General features: G+C 32.8%; 1 protein-coding gene across 1 annotated transcript in view; it reads left to right on the top strand.

Moving 5' to 3' along the window:
- The first annotated feature begins 358 nt into the window (after window positions 1-358).
- LOC128239182 (neuropeptide CCHamide-1 receptor-like) overlaps window positions 359-8,740 on the top strand; it is a 108,839-nt gene continuing 100,457 nt past the window's right edge. The window contains exon 1 of the mRNA XM_052955693.1: window positions 359-426. The gene's annotated coding sequence lies outside the window, so the exon portion shown is untranslated. The remainder of the gene's footprint in view (window positions 427-8,740) is intronic.

The raw sequence follows: 8,740 nt of genomic DNA, 5'->3' as shown, positions 1-8,740 counted from the left end.
TGTTACGAGTGTGCCATTTTGATTAATGTTTTGATCGGTAGTCAGGGGCGTATCCAGTAGATGTCGTAAGAGTGGGGGGGGGCAACTTACAGTAGCAACATTTTGACGTGCGCCCCTCCCTCAGAATCGAAATGTACATGACATAATCATTTGCATGGATTTTTGGGGTTACTCCCTAAGACAGTTGAACAATTTGCAGTTGAGAATGTTGCATTGTATTCCTTTTATTTTCCTATAAAGACATACAAAGAAAACTTGGACGATATTAGGGGTATGTGTGGGGGGGGGGGGGGCTAAAAAAACCCAAAACATATGGACCTTAAATACAAAGGAATGCTTTTATTGTTTTAGGTTTGAAAGCCGAGCTTGGCAGATGTGTAATTGTGCTTCATCAAATATTCACAAAAAATACCATTTTGTGGTAAGGTAAGAAATATTAATTTCTACTTAAATAAGTTCAATTTAAAATATAATATTATTGAACTCGTTTTTGATTAGTTTTAATTGAAGAAAAGGCATACGTAAAGAAAACAGTGTAGACATAACAGGATTTTTTAATCAACTTTACCGTTCAATTCTTATCAAAGATCTTCAGTTAGTCTACCGTTTTAACATGGACTGATGTTGTTAGCCAATTTTTTACATCAAACGTTGCTTTCATCTCTACATTGCAAATTTATCAGCCATAAATAGCTCGCATCTAAAAATTATTATGTTTGCTAGATTTTAATGGACTCACTAACGTTGTGGCAAGATAAATGCTGTAATTATGTAATGATACTCAACAATTAAAAGCTGATTGCAAATAATTATAGACTTAATGAAGCTTAATAAGGTATTATATTACAATTTATAGGATTTTATATTATCAACTAATAGAACACGAAAGAGCTCTTTGGTGTTATTAAATACTTGTTTTAGAATCTGTACTAAACATAAGCATTCGAACTTTTTTTTTCATTTCCAAGTTAAATATCTAAGATAATATTGCATATTAATTTTCATGATTATTAATGTTCAAAACACTGGTTACATGTTATTCAGCCATCTTTTATAATTCACATACACCTTGCTTGAGTAAGCACATGCATCTTCTACAAGACTAAGCCCGTTTACCAGTTCAAATGATATTGTTACATACCCGATGTGCATAGTACAGTCAATTTTGAGGAAACTACATTTAAACAGTCATTCGATAAACCGTTCTACTAGATGTTAAATAATACCAGAAACATTAAACTACTCAGTAATATAGTAGAACTTATAGGGATGTGTTTAACAATATAACAGTGAAACCGTTAGCGTGTTTTATGACACACGGATCAAAGCTCATCAGACACAAAACGAGACACACATCACCACTTCGTTTGGCACCAACTTTGATTGATAAGACGAATAATTACCTATAATCGAACGGAAGCCACTTATTGTCAGAAATTGCCCAGACAAATAACAGTTTAAATGGCATTAAAATACACATGGTTTTATATATACAGACAGCTGCAATGTAAAATACTCTTCTATTTATATTTGTCTCAAAGAAAGATACGCCGGAGGCAATTATTGTTTGCAAATTATTGAAAAATGATTACTCTCGAGAACTTTGCCAAGTGTGTATTGATGCAAAGTATATAAACGTCGCACACGACCGTCTGAAGCAGTGCTTATTATTTGATAACTCGCAACCTTAGTAAAGCAAACGTTTCTGTTTCCAAATGTGTTCAAATCTTTCACGATTATTAAAATCCAAAGTACTCAAGAAGTGATAATTGTATTTGATTATATATACCATATGAAACCCATATTACATTCGCATCGATAAGCTTCCGAACAGTCACGCATTGTTTTAGGTTAAAATGTTATGCTCTTATTTACACCATTCTTCAAAATGAGTTCTTTTCTCTTACAATAATTACTTCGTTGCAAGTCACGCGTGAAATTAATGGACATCTTGATACAAGAAAATCTATCAAATAGCAAATGTTTGACTTTCTAAGCGATGCTAGTAATAAAAAAAAACTAAGCAGTGCTTTATACCGTTCAACTATGAAAGACAGGTAAATACTTTGCTTTCCTAAATGATAATTGCTTAAGTCCCATTCTTGTAGCCATATTATTAATACGTTTACTACGTAATCTTCGTTCGATATCTGAAAATAGTTGCCGTGATTTTTCTTACGGTCTCATCGCTGAAGCTTAGTTTGAAAAAGTAAGTGTGTTATACTTAAAAGCATCGCGTAAAACTTAAATTAGAAATATGAAAACTAAAGAAGAACAATGTTATTTCAACATAACTTTTCGTCCTGTGTTTATGAACTATGCATGAATAATCATGTCTGAGCCCATGATTACAAGTAATCTCAAATCCGAGTAAAGACTTATATTAAAGTACAAATACTCATCTTTCTTCCGTTTGTTTTATAAAATTAGTGTTAATACTAGTACAATTTTAAAACGTAGAAAAGCAATCTCAACAACAATACTACAGTAGAAGGAAAACTATAATAAAAGGAAGATTTGCAGTGTATTCACTTGAGTCTGAACTCAGGCTTGAGACGTTTCGTAATAATGAATCATTGTTTCGCATAGCATGCGCTTTAAAAGTATCTTGTTTTAACCAACACATGGTATTTCCTAATGAATCAAACGCATAATTTAAAATCTGTTTATATCTTAAATTAATATGAACATCGAATGCGTTACGTTATCGTATACCACTGTTTGCAAATATACTTACTACAACTGCCTGTCAATCTGTTACACAAAGTACGTTCACATTGTAGTTTAACGGTTTACGAGGTCATGTCATAGCTCCCAACATAGACCAGTCAGGTTCAGGTTTGAAGCTACTGCGCCGCAATGGCAACCGCAGTTGTTCATTTTTGGGGCTTTCAATCATCTTAATGGCCCTCCAAAACGTCTTCAATTTTTGTTTTAGAGCAGTCTGGCAGATCAAAATATGCTGTTTTGTATCAAAATATTATACCCACTTTGCTGGCGGTCGTTTGACGTTTCCTCAAACATAAATCGTGCAGAATGCGAGAGTGGATTTGGTCAGACATACCACCGCCATCATGCATGTTTTAAAAACTCGAAACACTAAATCGTTTAAACATTTGCAGACAGTAGAAAATTGGCAACCTTACTAAGTACAAAAACATATTTTAATTTAGAAAGGAAATGATACAAACTATCAATAAGTTTCTGCACCGTTTGGCACCAGCAATTAACTGTTTTTGATGTCTCAGACAGAGTCGGATATCAGACGGATGTAAATTATGGCCTGAATTTTGCTCCGGCAGACGACAATTTAAATGTTGTTTTTTTCAACTGTTTCATTGTCAAATACTCTTCCAGTAATATTGATTAAAAATAAAGACATCGGAAGGATTTATACTTTGTTGATTATAGAGTATAATTTTTCTCGGCAAAGTGTGTTTTGACACGATGTATATAAGCTGAATAAATGTATCTCATGATAGTCTAACACTGTGAGTCTACTGCGGTAATCATGTTTTGATAACGACTGAAAGCAAATTATATTTGATGTATATGTAATAAAACATATCTTTACGATTGCACACTAAAATAACATAACGTTTGGATAATGCTTTACCTTATTACATAATAGCACCTTTTTAAGGACAAACCATATTTGCTCAAATCATTATTATTCCATTGCATGTCACGCGTAAGGTTGATACACCAATATACAAAATGTTGATACACCAATATACAAAATATCTAGCCATTAACAAATGACAAGCAGTTTGAACGGAACGTACTAGTCATGGAAATGACACTTGCAACGCTTTACACATTAATATAGTGCACTTATTTTTACAGATTGAAAACACAGTTTTACAAGAATTGTGGGCTGACAACAAAACACCAAAAAAACCCTATACAAATGCAGTAAATATAGACATTAAGATGTCAACCACTTATAAATCTAAGCGAGGCGGTGTTACTGTACACTAACAATGAATCAATGTCTTATAAGTGACTGTATCCGTCCACATGAAAGTAATTTGATTTTCCGCAATACTGTCATTGCAGATCATGCATGATCTAGAAAGCACTCCGATACAATATAATTTAACAAAAAGCAAATGATTGGCATTCTGAACGGTTCTGGATATAGAAACTCCGAGCAGTGTTAATTGGATAATGGTTAACATCCAGTATATAAGTTTGACATATATTTAAGATTCAAGTTTCTCAGGAAACGCAACCTGGATTTAAAGTTTGAAGGAGGTTTGACTGAGAATGTTCAATGACAGATATGTATGTTCACTACCACTATCTCCCCAAACACCGGCGAAAATGCTAGAATCAAAAAAAATTCAAGGTCATATGAAATGATACCGAAGGAACAGGAAAAAAAATAATATCCATTTAAAATAGGCGAGAATGACGCAATACAAGTACTTTAATGTATCAAATCTTTATTATCAAAATGTGTATTGTTCAATATACACTAGGTCGATTGTGCAGATCTTTGTTAAAAGTCGTAAACGTCATCGTTAACTTTTAAATGTTAATTGCTCTGGTAGTTGCACGGATAGACTGATACAGTATCCGCATACGATTTGACCTGTTTTAGCTGTATCTGTTTAATTAAAATATGAGCATATCATATATTTTTTCACCTTTTAAAGTCAGCCACGATGTTGTTAATCACGTTTGCTAACATTACCAAAGTTCTGAACAATCGGCACACTGTGTTTCAATATAAAAACAAATTTACGGGCAACTCTCTTTGAACAAAAACAACGTTGGTACAATCAAGAACACATTCAGTATAATTACAGACATATTTCAACAGTTCCTAGATAGTTTAATATGAATAAAATATGGCGGTGTTGTTATGCTTAGAATTTACATGCATTCATGTTTACTCTGAAATGTATTGCATAAAAGGTATGACATTTTCACCCACAGTAAGCTAAATAAAGTGCGTGTTTACATTTTATCTTTACCGTAGCTATTTTTGTTGCATCATTTATCCCATCGGAGAATGATTCGTTATAACATTTTTCATTCGGTCATATGCTTCGTGCATCTTTTTAACGATAACTAAATATTGCCATGTTCTTTGCAATAAATACATTTTCTTGCCAATTTCCTGAAAACTACTCAATTTGTGGATTTACATAGTCGTTTGACAGCTACTAAGTAGCTAATAATGCTTATTAATACATAAACCTAATGTACAGCGACAGCAACAGCTATTCAAAGCTGTTTATAATCCTTTTTTCTTAGAATGATTTTGTTTAGAAATGTTTTTTCACCATCATGAAGTATTTAGAAAAACAGTTGCAGGTGTGGAAAAGTGGTGAATTTATGCTTACACTTGAGGAACAATTAATATGTCTATTGATGCTTCCTGAAAAGTATTTGAAGAAAAGAGTTAGCATTCCATTTTGTGCAAGCCGTAATATTGTTATCAAATTATATAAAATTCATCCCTAATTTGTTTCTACAATTGGTCATCATTTGCAGCTCGACATTTTCATGAACTCATTCCAAAAGTTAAATGCGTGATTAAGAAGTACTAAAATGATCGCACTTAAGGAAAACAATTCTTATGTGAAATACTACAGAAACAAGCACAAAACTTCACAAACAGCACAGTGCAGACATACTATATATAATAAAACTAGGTATGCTTATCAAGGATTGTTAGGTACCGCCTTGGACGGTCAGTAAAATGTAAATTTACTGCGGGTTTAAACCAGTTTGTGTGCACAACCTCACTCTTATCCCCACAATCCCGAATAAAGTAAAAACGTAAATGGTAAATCTTATCAACGTATGCATTAACTTGAGGAAAGATAAACCCCGTTTAAGGGCACAGGGTAAACGTCAAATACATAGAACACATAAACAAACAATCACTAACCAGACACATGGAAAAACAGCACAAAACTTCACAAACAAATCGGTACATATATACTATTTTCAATACGACATTTCATCTTTTGAATGTATATGTAAAATAATGTGCGGGGTGTTTGATCGAATATCTTTGAATTACACTTTACTATGTTCATACATGCGTCTATGCCATTGTTGATGCTACTGAGTTCTTTAGACTATTGAATTCATATATCATTATATATTGTTATCGATATGTTATAGCTATTATTTTCTAATAACTTTATGATAATGAAAACAGGGTTAGGGTTACAACAGAATGAAAACAGACGTCTTAATATGCTATCATTGAAGTAATGCTTTCAAGTGATGTTTAAATGTTACATAATTAATTGTTTAATTCGCGTATTTATACTGAGCCTCATTTTTAACATTTACAAACATCGTGCCACCGCAGTCACAACCGGAGAGAAGTGAAGACAGATGACGACCAGAGAAACAAACACATCGTTGAATTGAATAGATGATTTAATAATGTCAGTAAAATTGAAACTGTTCTGAAATAATTTAAAATTAAGAACACGAAAACTGCACGATGATGGCATTCGGATATAGAGTTTTTTAAAAAGGCCTTTGTTATGTAATTAAAAGTAATATTTGAAATACATTTTCGAATATGTCCGATGGGATAAACCTGAATTTTTGCTAAATCTTAGCTTTAATGATAGCATGCAAGCATACGGGCATGAATGAATCAATTTTTTTTTATAAATTTGTATTTACGCATTGTGAAAGATATTTAAAGGATTCTGCTTGTGTGCATCATTATTGTGGGATCGTCGGACTCTCTCATTGACGATTTAAACATTCGTATCGTATAATCAATACATCCAGTAACAGCTTTTTTGATTATTCGGAAGGCCAAAACGCATCAAATGATTGACAGGGATTGTACACGAACAGTAACGATATATTAAATTGTAATTGGAGCTGTAACAGGAGTGACGAATACACCCACACGCCGTGTGGACAAAGGAATTGCAAACTATTTTCATTCGGAAATAATCACATGAACATATTTATATTTTTTTGGTGTTAAATCAATTAATTAAACTTATGTCTCAAAGTTTCTTTAAATCTGATCACTTTTTTAATCACCACTTTTTCTTGATTTTTTTTGATACAGTAACTTGCTCAAGCATACGTGAAGTGTAACTTAAGTAAATACAGTGGTTCTAACATGCGTTTTCGTCTGGACACTGTACGAAACTAACAGACAGACACAATTATAAGTTTGAAATGGGCCATAACTCCGTCAAAAATGGTTTGTAACAAAAGCAGACCCTATATGATACATCGTCGGATACCCCCGATACACACTACGCTTTGTTTCGTTGTGTACCGTGGGCAATTTGGCTACGCAAATCTCGTTATTATGAATAATTAATGAGGAAGTTTCATTGGTTCCGCAAAGTACCGAAATAGTTCTAATAACCACATAATAAATTCAAAAGGAAAGAAATTAAAAAAATTCATTTCGGTTCTTCTTATGACACTAAATATCATAGTGTTTTCACTGCATGCATAGCAAATATGACTGTGTTGAGAGACTATGTCAGTGTGATATGCATAGACATTTTAAGAAGATGTACAGTTTTATGGCTGTAAACAGTGTGGAAAAAGAAGTTGAACCTTTAAAAGCGTTGCACACGCATTGATAAGTCAGTCAGACATCTTCAACTACCATAATTAGGGAAATCAACGAGTTATTTAATAAAGGACAAGTATTCAAATTAAACGTCCTATTCATTCCTACCAGTCTTCCAGTCCCATCCAAGTTATAAAACTACTACTGTACATATAATAGTCCACCCACTAAAGTTGCGGTGGATTCAGTGCAAAATACTATAACGTGCTTAATTCTAATATTGTATACATTTGATGACTTTTAGATTAACGTCGCATAATCCAATTATACGAATATATTTATAAATTTAGCCATCAATGTTTCATATGTATCTATTGATAGACACATCTTTTTAAAATCTGCTATATTGGGTGAAAGATACAGATGTATATCTGCCATTATTTTCCGGTTAAACGTTGGTCTTTTAATTAAAACCAAATGCGTGCATTTTATTCCTTACACTAAGTTTAATACTTTGTTATCAAATTTGAAATTCTTTACTTATTATGCTTGTGTTTCCTTTTTCGTCTTTTGACAGTCGATGTTTTCTTATCATTGATCATGCTCTCGTAATACTGATAACAGACAGCATTATGAGATGTATAGCAAGATGAACACAAGGGTCTTTATTCGCTTTCAAGAGAACTTTGGGATGATTTTCAGATAAGCGCAAGTCTCCCACTGTGTTCTTCATACATCATAACATAATATAAGTGTTAGATATGTAACAAAACCATGCTATAAAAATTACAGTATTTTATCAAATATTTTATTGACACGTTACGAAACACATTAATATCTTATCACACTGGAATTATTAGTTTTACAACTCCGCCGAATTCTTTGCTGTTTCGAGCTACATTAAGAAGGTAAAACTATTTAGTCTATATAATTTAAAAAAGTTGCCTCCTGTTTGCTTAAGAGTGATACAGTTTTATCTAGGTGATATTTTCTGATCACCACACATCGCATATTGTTTTTAACCCCCCCCCCCAAAAAAAAAACACAAAAAAACAAGCAAGTTAGCAAATATCAATACATCCTCACCTTTCCGTTAATTGTTACTATTTAAAGGAGTTTTGGGTACAAATAACGGCCTGCGTAACATAAATTGTGTTGCCAAAGAAACAGACGATGAAAGTTTCAAACAGATTTGAACATACGGAACAAACT

This window comes from Mya arenaria, chromosome 6 (genome assembly GCF_026914265.1).
Source record: "Mya arenaria isolate MELC-2E11 chromosome 6, ASM2691426v1".
NCBI classification, from domain to species: Eukaryota; Metazoa; Mollusca; class Bivalvia; order Myida; family Myidae; genus Mya; species Mya arenaria.
Note: the sequence above shows the minus strand (reverse complement) of the source record. Positions and strands in the feature narration are given on the sequence as shown.